Source organism: Panthera onca, chromosome B4 (genome assembly GCF_046562875.1).
Source record: "Panthera onca isolate mPanOnc1 chromosome B4, mPanOnc1 haplotype 2, whole genome shotgun sequence".
Taxonomy (NCBI): domain Eukaryota; kingdom Metazoa; phylum Chordata; class Mammalia; order Carnivora; family Felidae; genus Panthera; species Panthera onca.
Genome location: NC_138345.1, coordinates 77,282,206 through 77,296,513, shown reverse-complemented (window position 1 = coordinate 77,296,513; position 14,308 = coordinate 77,282,206). Strand labels below are relative to the sequence as shown.

At 41.5% G+C, this 14,308-nt stretch overlaps 1 protein-coding gene across 6 annotated transcripts in view; it reads left to right on the top strand.

Annotated features, from left to right (window-relative positions):
• The window catches only part of SLC11A2 (solute carrier family 11 member 2), a 52,880-nt gene that overhangs the window by 3,618 nt on the left and 34,954 nt on the right, over window positions 1-14,308 (top strand). For 2 of the 6 annotated variants that reach the window (XM_078449866.2, XM_078449870.2), the window contains exons 2-3: window positions 6,275-7,556; window positions 11,278-11,411. The gene's annotated coding sequence lies outside the window, so the exon portion shown is untranslated. The remainder of the gene's footprint in view (window positions 1-6,274; window positions 7,557-11,277; window positions 11,412-14,308) is intronic. The other 4 variants (XM_078449869.2, XM_078449868.2, XM_078449867.2 and 1 more) reach the window with 4 other exon arrangements.

Sequence of the window (14,308 nt, the reverse complement as noted above, 5' to 3'; positions counted from 1 at the left end):
TTTTGCAGGAAAGAAGTTGCCTTATATCTTGTGTTCTTACGAAGTCTCTTATAGCCCGCAGTGCCTGTTTTATATATTTCGTTTTGAATCAAAATACTGTTTGGGAGCATTAGAGACTGTTAAAAACTGAGAACAAACTGAGGGTTGATGGGGGGTGGGAGGGAGGGCAGGGTGGGTGATGGGTATTGAGGAGGGCACCTTTTGGGATGAGCACTGGGTGTTGTATGGAAACCAATTTGACAGTAAATTTCATATATTAAAAAAAAAACAAAAAAAACAAAAAAAACAAAATACTGTTTGGGGAAGATGCAGCCTGAAATGACCTTAGTCGATGCTGGTTCTCCAGGCTTACAGAGATCACCGTATGGAATTACTTAAAAGGGAGGCGAAAAACGTTAACACAGATTTAAGGAATTATTCTGGCTTTAGGACCTCACAGTTTCAAGTGTTAGATCTTGTTGGAGTAAGCCTTTTATTTTTTTAATTTTTTTTTTTTAACATTTATTTATTTTTGAGACAGAGAGAGAGAGAGCATGAACAGGGGAGGGTCAGAGGAAGAGGGAGACATAGAATCTGAAACAGGCTCCAGGCTCTGAGCTGTCAGCACAGAGCCCGACGCGGGGCTCGAACCCACAGATCACGAGATCATGACCTGAGCTGAAGTCGGACACTCAACCGACTGAGCCACCCAGGCGCCCCGGAGTAAGCCTTTTAAAAAGCAGCAGCGGGGCACCTGGGTGGCTCAGTCGGTTGAGCGTCCGACTTCAGCTCAGGTCATGATCTCGCAGTTGTGGGTTCGAGCCCCATGTCGGGCTCTGGGCTGACAGCTCAGAGCCTGGAGCCTGCTTCAGATTTGTCTCTCTCTTTCTCTCTCTGCCCCTCCCCAGCTCTCACTCTGTCTCTCAAAAATAAATGAGTGTTAAAAAAAAATTAAAAAGCAGAAAGGTTATATTGTGGATATCAGGAATATATAAGCATAGCATGAATTTAAAAAAACCAACTGTCCTCAAATAATTTGGATATATGTGAGGATGGTGTGATCTGTAAATTGGGCCAGCTGATGATAAAATTGGCTTGAATGATGATGAAAGCACTGATAATTTGAATGAAATTGTATTATAAAGTTCGAGGGAAAAAGCATTATCTCTATTTCGTATGTGATTTTAAATGTGTTGCTAAATAATGTTAGATAGTGTATGTTCACTAAATTAATACTACTTAAAGTAGACAGTTGACTATTTCATATATATGAGGTTGACCAAAAACTATTTTTTTAGTTCTTCTCTTTGGGAAAATAAGGCACTGCCTTATTTTGCAATACATTTTATTAAGTGTTGTTTATTAGGTACTAGCAGACACAAAGATGGGCTGATATGAATTTGGTGTGTATACAAAACAAGAAGAAACTAGCTGGGCTGAAACAAATGATTATATATTAGGATTAGTTCATTTATTCAATGATCTCACAATTATTAAGCCTCTCCCCCAGGCCAGCCATTTTTCTTGTTGCTCGGAATAAATCAGAGATGAGACAGGTAATTCCAGCCCACATAATAAAATGATTGGGAGATATGTTTGGAATACTCAAGTGAGGCTGGGTTTCTGAAGGCCTCATGACTGAAGACTAGAGATTTGGATTTGATATGAAAGGATTAGAGAGTCCTGCTGCATTTTGCCCAAAGGAATGACAAGAAAAGATGATGTTTTATAAAAATTAGTCTGGGGTGGCATCCAGGATGGATCAGAGTGGGAAGAGACTGAAGGTTAAGGATACAAAAGAGTTATTATAAGGACCTGGACAAGAGATAGTGAGGAACCAATAGAATGCCCTAAAATAAGGACCACCTTAAAGCGGTCCAGATTTGTGGTGCAATAAATGGGAATCAGATTTGAGCTCCCCAAACCCATATATCATGTGGTTTGTCATCAGAATTTGGCGTTCATCTTATAAACATTTGAGGGGCCACTCTGTAGCCATTCTGCTAGGTTCTAGGAAAATAAGGGCAAATAAGAGGTAGGCCTTTCCCTCAAGAAGTTCAAAAGTTTAGCAGTGAAGATTGGCATTTGAAAGTTACTGTGCTATCATGTGATAGGTGCTGTAACAGAGAAATATGTTCAGGGCACAGTGAGAGTTAAAGGAAGGAGTAATCATTGATAAAATCTGGTGGTGGGGGACAGAGCATCCAGATGAAGAGAAGTCACGCTGGAACTAGATCATGGAAGATAAATTGGAGATTGCCTGGCAGACAAGCACCGGAAGGAAGGGCTTTGTGAAAAGAAGGAACAGCATGTCCAAAGATAGGAAAGATTGAAATTTCAGGAAAAGAGAAATCTCTTTTGCTAGTGGAAATACTCACTGCAGTGATTTGCCAATCTTAGATACTAATTCATTAAGTTTGACAGGCTGCCTTTGGCAGGTTATTCATCCCAAGGCACTAAAAAAAATATCCCAGAATGAAGGAGTTTTAATAACCAGTGCTTAATACAATTTTATGATATTCTTTCAGAATCTGAACAAGATGAAAACTTCTTAATTGCATTTTTTTCTTATGTGTTAAAAAGGTTGGGAAGCCTGGCTGTCTGTCAAAGAGCATGTGCCTCTTGATCTCTGGGTCATGGGTTCGAGCCCCATCTTGGGTGGGGATTACTAAAAAAAAAAAAAAATTAATATTTTAAAAGGAAGAGAACAAGGAATACTATAATGTACACTTACATATCCACCACCTAAAATGAATAAATAATATCATACCTACTTTTTCCCAAGTCCCATTTCCCTCCCTTCCTGGGCATCCCCTTTGTATCAGTCCACTTTTAACACTTTGAATATATATATTATAATATATATAATTATATATTGAATATAAATTACATGAATTATATATGAGCATATGTATATTCAATATGGATTACATATATATATATATATTTGAATATATATGCATATGAATATATACTATATGAGTTTTTTTAATGTTTTAAAAATCCATATACAGGGTCACCTGGGTGGCTGAGCTGGTTAAGCATCTGATTCTTTAAATGTTTATTTAGTTTCGAGAGAGACAGAGAGAGGCAGAGCACAAGCAGGGGAGGGGCAGAAAGAGAGGGAGACACAGAATCTGTAGCAGACTCCAGTCTCTGTGCTGTCATACAGAGCCCAACGCGGGGCTCAAACCCACAAACCGTGAGATCATGACTTGAGCCGAAGTAGGACGCTTAACCAGCTGAGCCACCCAGGCACCCCTAAGCATCTGACTCTTGATCTCAGCTCAGGTCTTGATCTCAGGGTCATGAGTTCAAATCCTGTGTTGGGCTCCATGCTGGACATGGAGCCTACTTAATAAATCAATATTCATATACAGTTGACCCTTGAACAACATGGGTTTGCACAGCACAGCCCCTGTTTGAACTTACTCAAAAAGTGCTAATTAAAATGTGGATAATTGTTGATTTTAGTGGAACAGCATTCCATTAAGGTCAAGATCATGTCCTGAGTTGCCTTTGTACCATGTTGTTGGGTCCTTGATAGGAGTAGTGCTGGTTTGGGGATTTAATTTTTTTTAGAGAAAGGAACACAAGTACATTGTAAAAAAAACTTTAACTTTTCCCTGTGTATTCTTTTTTGAGACTCACAGCATTACTTTAAAATTTTATTTTGAAATATACAATACAGAAAATTATTTTCAGTTTATTGAGGTATAAATAACGTCACTATTACTTTTTTTTTTTTTTTTTTTTTTTTTTTTTTTTATTTATTTTTGGGACAGAGAGAGACAGAGCATGAACGGGGGAGGGGCAGAGAGAGAGGGAGACACAGAACCGGAAACAGGCTCCAGGCTCCGAGCCATCAGCCCAGAGCCTGACGCGGGGCTCGAACTCACGGACCGCGAGATCGTGACCTGGCTGAAGTCGGACGCTTAACCGACTGCGCCACCCAGGCGCCCCACGTCACTATTACTTTTTAAATATTATGAAGAAAGACAACCAAACAGACTACCTACCCCCCACCCCCAGACTGTGTGTACAAAAAACCGTTTCTGTGATATTTTTCTATGTGAAAAATCATATGGACTTTTATAAATATTGTTTCTAACATAATTCTATATTTGTAAATTAATTTATAATGTGAACTGGGACACAATGCGGGTCCACTCCCACTTATATGGAGATTTTTTTCAATAAATACAGTACGGGACTATAAATGTATTTTCTCTTCTTTGTGATTTTCCAAATAACATTTTCTTCTCTCTAGCACACTTTATTGTAAGAATACAGGATATAATACATAGAACATACAAAATATGTATTAATTGACTATGTTATTGGTAAGGCTTCTGGTCAATAGTTAAGTCTGGAGGGAGTCAAAAGTTATACATCGATTTTTTTAATTTTTTTAAATGTTTATTTATTTTTGACAGAGAGAGAGAGAGACAGAGCATGAGTGGGGGAGGGGCAGAGAGCAAGGGAGACACAGAATCCGAAGCAAGCTCCAGGCTCTGAGCTGTCAGCACAGAGCCCAATGAGGGGCTCGAACTCACAGACCGCGAGACCATGACCTGAGCTGAAGTCGGATGCTCAACTGATTGAGCCACCCAGGCGCCCCGACATACATGGATTTTTGACCGCGTGAGGGATCAATACCCCAACCCCTGTGTTGTTCAAAGGTCAACTGTAATTGGTTTCAAGTGGCATTTATTTTTATTTCCCTCAAATTTGCTTTCAGAATTCATCCATGTAGATCAAGTTCATTAATTTTAGCTGCTGTGTGGTGTTCCATCTCATGAATGCACTCCAGTTTGTTATTCTGTTTGTTACTGATAAACATTTATGTTGTTTTCAATGTTTCATTATTACAAACACTGCCTTGTAGGGGAACATCCTTGAACAGGCTTCCTTGTTCTTATGTATGAGAGTTCCTCTTAAGCAGTGTTTTCAGAGTGGTTTTTTTTTTTAACCATAACTCATGGTAAGAATACAATTTATGAGGCGCCTGAGTGACTTAGTCCGTTAAGCATTGAACTTTGGCTCACGTCATGATCTCACAGCTCATGAGTTCAAGCCTGCATCAGGCTCTGCGCTGACAGTGCGCACATGCTGTCTCAAAAATAAATGAACAATTAAAAAAATGCATTTTATAACAAGACTCATTTAATATACAAAATAAAAGTTTAGTGAAATAATACTTACTTAGGCTATCTGCACTCTATTTACTATTCTATTCCATTTTTGTAAAATGCTGGACACGACTAACTAAAACGATTTCATGACCCACTAATGGACTGAAAAACACTGTTCCAAGGCAGTAGACTTTCTGGATCGGAGGATATATGCATTTTCAACTTGAGTAAATATTGCCCTGTTGCTCTCCAAAGTGGTTGTATCAGTTTTACAGGATATGCAAGTCCTAGTTTCTCACCAACACTTAAAATGGTCAGACTTTTAGATTATTGCTAATCCAGTAGATGTGCAATGAAACTCTTTGTCAGTTTACTTTGCATTTTCCTGGATACTGGAGAGGTAGAATAGATTTTTATATGTACCATTGTTTGAATGTCTTCTGGTAATTGTCTATTCATACCTTATGTCTATCTTCCCACTGGGTTGTTTATCTTCTTTTTTATTGTTATTGGTTTATAGGAAGCCTTTACAGATGCTAAATACCAATCTTTTTCTGATATGCATGTACATTGCAGATACCTTCTCCCTATCTCCCCATCCGTTACTTGTATTTTGACCTTATTTAAAATACTTTTAGAGGGGCTTCCAGCTGGCTCAGTTGGTGGAGCATGTCACTCTTCATCTCAGGATCATGAGTTCAAGCCCCACATTGGGTGTGGAACCTACTAAAAAAAAAAAAAAAAAAAAAAATATATATATATATATATATATATATATATATATATATATATATTTGGGACAGAGAGAGACAGAGCATGAACGGGGGAGGGTCAGAGAGAGAGGGAGACACAGAATCGGAAACAGGCTCCAGGCTCCGAGCCATCAGCCCAGAGCCTGACGCGGGGCTCGAACTCACGGACCGCGAGATCGTGACCTGGCTGAAGTCGGACGCTTAACCGACTGCGCCACCCAGGCGCCCCTGTATATGAGTATTTAGTATTTGTTACAGATTTGTTACAGTCAGCTTTATCAAAACTGGCTATTATAACTTCTGCTTTTTCATAATTTGGCTTTTTAAATTCTATCTTAGGATCATAAAGATATTTATATTTTTTCAGATGATTTTGAAGGTTTTATTTCATTTGTTTTACCATTTCAGGTCTTTAATTCACCTGGAGTTTATTTTTGCCTGTTCTTTTTCTGTCTTCTGAAGCTTGCGGGGCTCACCGTTTGACTCCAGCACATTTCTCATTCCAGTCATTGTTTTTTGGCACATTGTTTTTCTCTTAGCAAGAACAGAATGGGGATATAAATGACCTCCAGGCTTAGAAAAGTATCTGTTTGAAGGCCTGTAAGGAAGAAGCAAGCGGCAAAAATGAGGTCAAGAGGGTCATCGGGAGGAAACTCTGCGAAAGATGACGCGCAAGCATGGTTCCTCCTTCAGACCAGGAACCTGAGGATCCTGGAAGAAGAAGTGTGTCTACAGGGAGAAAGAAGAGTGTCTCAGAGGGCTGGGCCTGAAGGAGAAGCTTCTGACAGCCTCCTCACGTCCTACTCTTGAAGCCCTTCCGCATCTACCGTATCTACTTTTTAATTTTACCTCTTGTTTCTACTTGCAAGTCCTGTGAGCTTCTTCCATCCTGCACTAGAAAACTGTGAAACTAAGGCATGTAAGAGACACACAGAAGTTTTTGGTGGATCTGAGATTAAAACATAGGTCTCTTGGCCATCAAATGGAAAGGGTTCGGGTGGAGTCCAGTGGAAACCAGTTTATGAGAGAAGACTTGTAAAAGAGGTTAGCATTCCAGAGGAGCAGCAGTCCAAAATTATAACAGGTAGCCTTTGATTTCCAGTGTAATCACTGCAGTCATAATCATCATCAAAAAGCCTTTATGAGTGCCTGTTCGTAATGAGCAATTAAGGTAGACACTGAGCTACATTTAGAATATGTTTTTCCTGAACATGGTCTAAGAATTCATACTCTATGAAAATGAATACAAACAGATAAGCAAAGGACCTATCCATCTGACAATTAAAAGTAGGCCAATCTAGCTACTGGGGGTAGTAAAGAACACCAAACATGCCAGAAGTAGTGCAATTTAAGGATAAGGGCATCACTGGATGAAAAACAGCGCCAAGTAGGGATGGGTTATAGGGGTTCCAAGTTCAGGGAAACTGTCACCAATCAATTAGGGAGGGCGGGTCTCTTGCTTTCTGACTTCTCTCACTCCCTCCACCCTTCACACACACGTACCCCACCCCAAGCTTTTCTCTTTCAGGTGACATAACCCTTGCTAAGGACTGAGATCAGAGGAATTTTTCCTTTGTGTTAGTCCTTGGCTTTGGATAAGGGACCTTTACCCAGCAGCAGCAGGAACCACCCTCAGGAGCCACTTTGTGCCGCCTGGCACGTCCACGGCAATTAGAGCAAAAGGACAGAGGTAAGAAAATCCCTAGAAGGAAATTCTCCCCACCCAGCTTTAGTTGGGTCACCCAGGATCTCTGTCCCATCAGTCTTGGTATTCACTGTGCTGCATGGCTCGTTATCCCACCAGCACCATTTAGTGAGCTTCCGCTGGGTTCAGTTTCTATTGGGCAAAGGAAGTCCCTGCCTCAAGTCTAGGCACCTGTGCACACTCAACAAGATTCATAAATATCTTACCTAGAAGAATCAATAGTAGAAAGACTTTACGGATTTTGCAGTTAACAATTTTTTTAACGTTTATTTATTATTGAGAGACAGAGAGACACAGAGCAGGAGCAGGGGAGGGGCAGAGAGGGGGAAGACAAGAATCCGAAGCAGGCTTCAGGCTCCGAGCTGTCAGCACAGAGCCCTATGCGGGGCCCGAACCCACAAACCGCGAGATCATGACCTGAGCCGAAGTCGGACGCTTAACCGACTGAACCACCCAGGCGCCCCAGGATTTTGCAGTTTAGTATTACTGTCCTAAAAGTCATCGATTTAATGTAGAAAAATAATTAACATGATCACATACACATGCAAATATATGTTAATAAGTGTACATGTATTGCTCCAGGGGGAAGTTATTGGCCCTGTCTCAGGATCTTTGCACTTGCTGGTCCCTCTGTCTGGATCTTTCCCAGATGCTAATCATGTGGTTTGCTTTCTCACTTTGGTCAGATTTCTGCTTCAAAGTCACCCAGTGACATCTTCTCTAACCATCCTTTGTCAAATAATCCTTACCTCTCACCTCTGGCTCTTGCTGCTCCTTACCTTACCTTTCAAATTTGTTTTTTAATGTTTATTCATTTTTGAGACAGAGAGAGACAGGGCATGAATGGCGGAGGGTCAGAGAGAGAGGGAGACACAGAATCCGAAGCAGGCTCCAGGCTCTGAGCTGTCAGCACAGAGCCCGACGTGGGGCTCGAACTCACGGACCGTGAGATCATGCCCTGAGCCGAAGTCAGACGCTTAACCGACTGAGCCACCCAGGCGCCCCTCAAATTTATTTTTTAATAGAATTTATTACTTTCTCACTTATATTTATTGACTTGTTTATTATTGGTCTCCCCCACAGAATGTAAGTTCTCTGAGAGCAGGACATTTGTATATCTTGATCATTACAATATTCCAGTGCCTTGAACAGCACTTGCACATAGTATAGATCCTCGGTGCTATATTTATTAAGTAAATGAAATGAAATGGAACAAACATTCCTCTGCTGTTCTATGGTGAAGCTAAGCAGAAGAAACCATGAAGTCTTTCTAAACTAATCCTATTCAGCTTTAGAAACTTGGTCATTCTGAATCTCTGTCATTCTGAATCTCTGACCCCTGGAGAAGACTCCCTACCAATCTCTTTTTCAGTTCAGATGACTCCAGTAGGGCTGACCACACCCCCTAGCTCTAATGGTCAGCTTGTGTCCCAGGCACCCCTGGGCACTGTTTTCAGCTTGGGACTTGGTTCGTGACCCAAGCTAGGTTATCAGACACAGCCCTCCCCAACACTTTTGCTGGAACAATAGGGAAAGAGATACTCCAGGCTGTGAGGATCACATTGGCCCAGAGCAGATGGTGGCCATTGTTCCCCCATGCAAGGAGAACTTGCTTGAGAATAAAATTATTCTAGGATGGATACAGAGTCTAGAGAGAGAGAGAGAGAGAGAGTTAGATAAAGACAGGTGCACAGTAGCTTGGCAATATTATCTGAGTCCTCAGATCCAGCCCTGCTTCAAGCTAGATGTGCCATTGGATTTCCCACTTATGTGAATGATTCAGTTCCCTTTGAGCACACCAGTCTGAGTGGGTTTCTGGGTGTCACTGACCATCAAAAAACAAAATGAAAATCACACCTCGTGCCCATTTAGCTGTATAATTTGTGCCCCATCAATTTTCACTTTTTTACTGAATGACACATGCAGGTTTTTATCTAAAACTTTTGAACATTTTTATAGTTTACAAAATAATCTCGTGTGTATATAAAACTTAATTTTAATACAGTTATGTGAGGCGGGGTATATGTTGTTCTTTTAATTGGTTAAAACTGAAGCTCAAGAAATCAAGCAATTCATTCAGCATCACACAGTGAACAGCAGAGCGAGAACTCTAATGTGGGTCTTCTGGTGCTAAATCCAAGGCCTGGTCTATAGTTTTCCATCTGCTTTCTTAAGTATTTGTAGAATTTCTTCATGAATTTATTTATTTTTTGTCTCTCTTAACAGAGGAGAAGCTCACTTAATAGGACCTTGCTGTTTGCCTTGAGTCCCTCTTTTAATTCCTAGGGCAGCTTTCTGGAATGAGTGAGGTTCAGGAGTAGGGGGTTGGCTCTCACCGATCGTAAGGTTAGAGTTGGTCAGATCTGCTTTCTGTCATCAAGGAGCTTGTAATCAGCTGACTGAAATAATGCATATGTATTAAAGTGGTGCTTTTCCACCTTTTTTTGACTGCTATGGTAAGAAGCCACACACACACATCATTAAAGTTTTACAAAGCAATACCTACCTTAGTACTTATAACATTCTTTGATATTTCCTATTTCATTAAAAAAATTTTTTTTAATGTTTACTTATTCTTGAGGTGGGGGGCGGGGGGGACAGACAGAGAGGGAGACACAGAATCCGAAGCAGGCTCCAGGCTCTGAGCTGTCAGCACAGAGCCTGACGCGGGGCTTGAACTCACAAACCGTAAGATCGTGACCTGAGCCAAAGTCAGACGCTCAACCGACTGAGCCACCCAGGTGCCTCAACCTATTTCACTTTTTAAAAATTCGGATTGTGACCCACTAAATTGACTTCATCATTCAGTAAGATGGATTGAGACTCAGTTTGAAAAGCACTTTTACAGGTCACATATATGTAAAGTCAAATCCAAGCTAAAGTTCAAGATCACAAATGTTTATTGAGTGCTAAAGGATGTGCTAAGTATATTACTAGGTGCAGTGAACAATAAAAAAATAATGTATGTACAGCTATCTTTATGAAGCTCATACTCTACTGGCAAAAATTAGAGAATAAGCTCAAATAACTAATAAAAGGAAAAATTTGAGCCAAAAAAAAAAAAAAAAAAAAAAGCCCTCACAAAGATTCTGGAGCAGCAGAAGTCATATCCCGTGAGAATCAGGAAAGGCTTTAAGGGAGCAGGTGGTATTTGAGTTGAGCCTTGAAAAATGGATACTAGAGGGACACGTGGGTGACTCAGTTGGTTGAATGTTCAACTCTTGATGTTGACTCAGGTCACGATCTCACGGTTTGTGGGATCGAGCCCTGCATCAGGCTCTGTGTTGGCAGCTTGGAGCCTCCTTGGATTCTTTCTTTCCCTCTCCCTCTCTCTGCCCCTCCCCTTCTCGTGCTCTCCCGCCCCCAAATAAACAAACTTAAAAACAAATTTTGATAAAAAGCATTAAAAAAATGGAGACTAGAACTGTGAGTGGAGGTAACAAAAGGAGCCAAAAGCATAGGGTCAGGCAAACCCAGTGTGTGTTGGGGAAAGAAAATCGGAAATTCAACGGAAAGGAAGGGTTTGCATGGTGGAGAGGTGGAAGATGAGGTGGAAGGAGGGCTGGAACCATGGTGTGGGGGATCTTGAATGCCAGATGAAAAGTCTGTTCTGTATTTAATGTGATAATGTGTGTAAAATATCCTCCACGTGGCATGAAGTGGCACTTAGTTGATGTGATCTCCTCTTTCCTTCTTTACTCTGTAGGCTATAGGAAGTTTCCAAGTGGGGAAGAGAAATAGATTGATCAGGAGGAAATTGAGGCTGTGGAGGTCAGAGCTACGGGGGCCTAAGCAGGAAGGTAGCAGTTGAAATAGAAGGGGACAACTGACCTTGCGCAGGTAGGCTACATAATTACCATTATTTTATGTAAGGGAAGATGAGGAATCCATGATAACCTTCAGTTTTCAAGTCCTAGAAACTGGGAATATAAGGAAATTGTAAGAACAACCTGGTTTGAAGAGAAAGGAGGATAGTTGGGGATATAGTAATGCTGACTTTCTAGCTGGACATGCGAGGAGAAAGTCCAAGAGGCAGGTGTAGCTCAGGGAAAGAGGGTACAGAGAGTAATGGCCTTTGGGAATCATTGTCAAGAAGGTGAAATGGTGCCATGGCTGTGAAGGGATGCTATCACAGCCTGAGACTCCTCCCCAAGGACACACCAGTGAACATGATAAAGTTCTGGCTCTCAAGGAGAAATACAAACCACAAAAGCAATTCAGTGTTATGGGAAAGGGAAGAATACAGTATAGTATATCATAGGACTACATAGAAAACATGCCTTACTCAGACACTTGGGCTCGTGGAAGGCTTTTGGAGGAAGAAGCATTTAAAGTGAGACCTCAGTGGTGAGTAGGAATAGGCCCAGCTGAAAGATGTGTAGAGCAAGAATGTTCCAGCAGGAGCACAGCATGTGAAAAGGTGGGGAGGCAAGAAAGAACATTGGTGCATTTGGGGAACAAACGATAGAGAGAATATCCTTCAGAAGTTAGTATCATACCCACTTATCATACCATATCAACACAAAGATTTAAGAGCGTACCCATGGTTTCCCAGCTGGCTAGACCTCAAATCCAGGTCCGTGTTACTCTTAAGAGGTTGCTCTTTCCGTTATTCCAAGCTGTCCCATAGTGTCTCTAATGCTGGGTGGGTCCCGGTATTGTTACACTGAAGTTGTAGGGATTGTGTAGAATTAGGGGACCAAGGGTTGAACCTAAGGAATGCCAACATTTAAGGAGTAGGAAGAAGAAAAGTAGCAAATGAAGAAAGTAGAGGAAGCGCGATCCAAATAGAACTGCCCAGAGAGCACAGTATGATGGAATCCGAAGAAACAGAGTTGGAAGAGGAGTGGTATGACATTTCGAATGTGGCAAGAGCTCAAGAGTCTGTGGGTTCTGACCATAGATGGCCAATGACGATATTATTTAGCTAACAAGAAAGTACTTACCGGGGTAGATCACAAAGGGTGGAAAAATAAAGGAGTGTTCAGGAAGCAGAGTGAGTGCTGGTCACTTTTTCAGAGACCTTGATTTTGGGTTTTACAAGAAGAGGAAGTAAGGGAAGCCAACTCTGTGTTGGAAGCACTAGGTTTATTAGGAAGTGCTCTTGAGATCACCACGAAGGTAAGGGAAGCAAATCTGCACCGAAGGAGAAGTCGGGCTGTGAGGCAGGACGAAGGCTCAGCTGACTTTCAGAGCTGTTCCTAGTTGGGGTGAGAGGGATGAATCTTTACGCTCCTACATAAATCAGTCATTCCGTGTGGGCTGCCTAAGAAAAAGGCATGACGTGACAGCTGAGGGCCATCTGCCAGCAGTGTGCCCACTTCAACAGCTGGGGTCATAAGTCCTTTATTCCCAAGGGGGATCCTGTCTGTGCATTCTAACATTTATCACAGCAATAGCCTTACAAGGCTAGCGGATTCGAGGGAGGAATGTTTTTAGGGTAGTAAGACTCAACTTGGGAAATAGATACATTAATATAAACATATCCTAATCATTATTCTGTATTGCCTTGTCAGGCAATATGTCAGCCATAACATATTAAAAAGTGGGCTAATCCGTTTATGAAACACCTCCCATATAGCTGGCCTTTGTTAGCAGGTGTACAAAGATAAGATAATCACCCGTATTGAGAAGCTAACAAGTTAGTGGGAGAAGGGATGCACCAAAACAATAGCCCTGTAAGAGGCTGTGCTTATCTTATTTGTGTTTATATCTGTACCACCCCATCTATGCCTGGCACACAGTAGATTCTCAATAGGTATATACAGAATGAGGCAGTGCTAGAGTAGAGCAAAAAGTGCTTGGGTCAAAGAGAATAGAGGGCTAATGCAGCCTGGAGGAGGCAGGGAATGCATCACGGAGGGGGATATTTTAAGGGAAGCTTAAATGATAATAATGAGTTTTCCAGGTAAGGAAGGGGAGGGGTGGGAGGAGTTAATTCCTAGCAGCTGTTTCAGGGAAAACAAAAGCATGAAAAAGAATACTTGGAGGGTGGGTCAAAGGTAAAGCATGGAAGGAAAAGTCTCCTATTTCGATAAAGGGCACGCGCGACACAAACACATATTAACATCTACCCAGAAATGAGTTGGCTACTGTGGTAATGTGGGATATTCAGGGAATTTACAAGAGATTGTTTTTTGAGCTGGAGTTGAATGAAAGGGAATTGTTTTAGGTGTACACAACAGAGGCAGAATGGTATGGTAGTTGAGTGCTGGTTCTTCAAGAACAGATCTGTGTTCAAAGCCTGGCTCATGTTTGTGACATGTTATATGTGGTGTCTGATACGGATACATAATAAGAATGCAGTTAATGTCAGTGAGAATCGCGGACCTGGAAGGCATGAGTGGAGTGTATATACCAGGGGAACTGTTGAGTAAACGAAACAGGAGCTATGGTAGAGTCTCATTGTAAAATCCATTCCTGTTTTTGGAACTCCTAAACCAAAATAGGGCTTCTTCCTCCAACATTTTAGTTCAGGGATGATTTCGTGTGTACATATTTTCCTGGGAAGGGGGACAAATCAGTGCCCCACTCAATCTAAGGCAGCTCTGCATTGGGGAACTTGTCTGAGGTAGCACAAGGACAAGGAGCAGGGCACATTGTAATGGTACGACTTTTAGTATTTGTGCATGCCCTTGAACAAAGAGATCTTCATCTGGGATCCAGGGAAAGAGATTTGTAGATCTTCTGACCCTACAGTTGTTCTGAATAGGAAGCAGAGCCACCTGCTAGAAGCC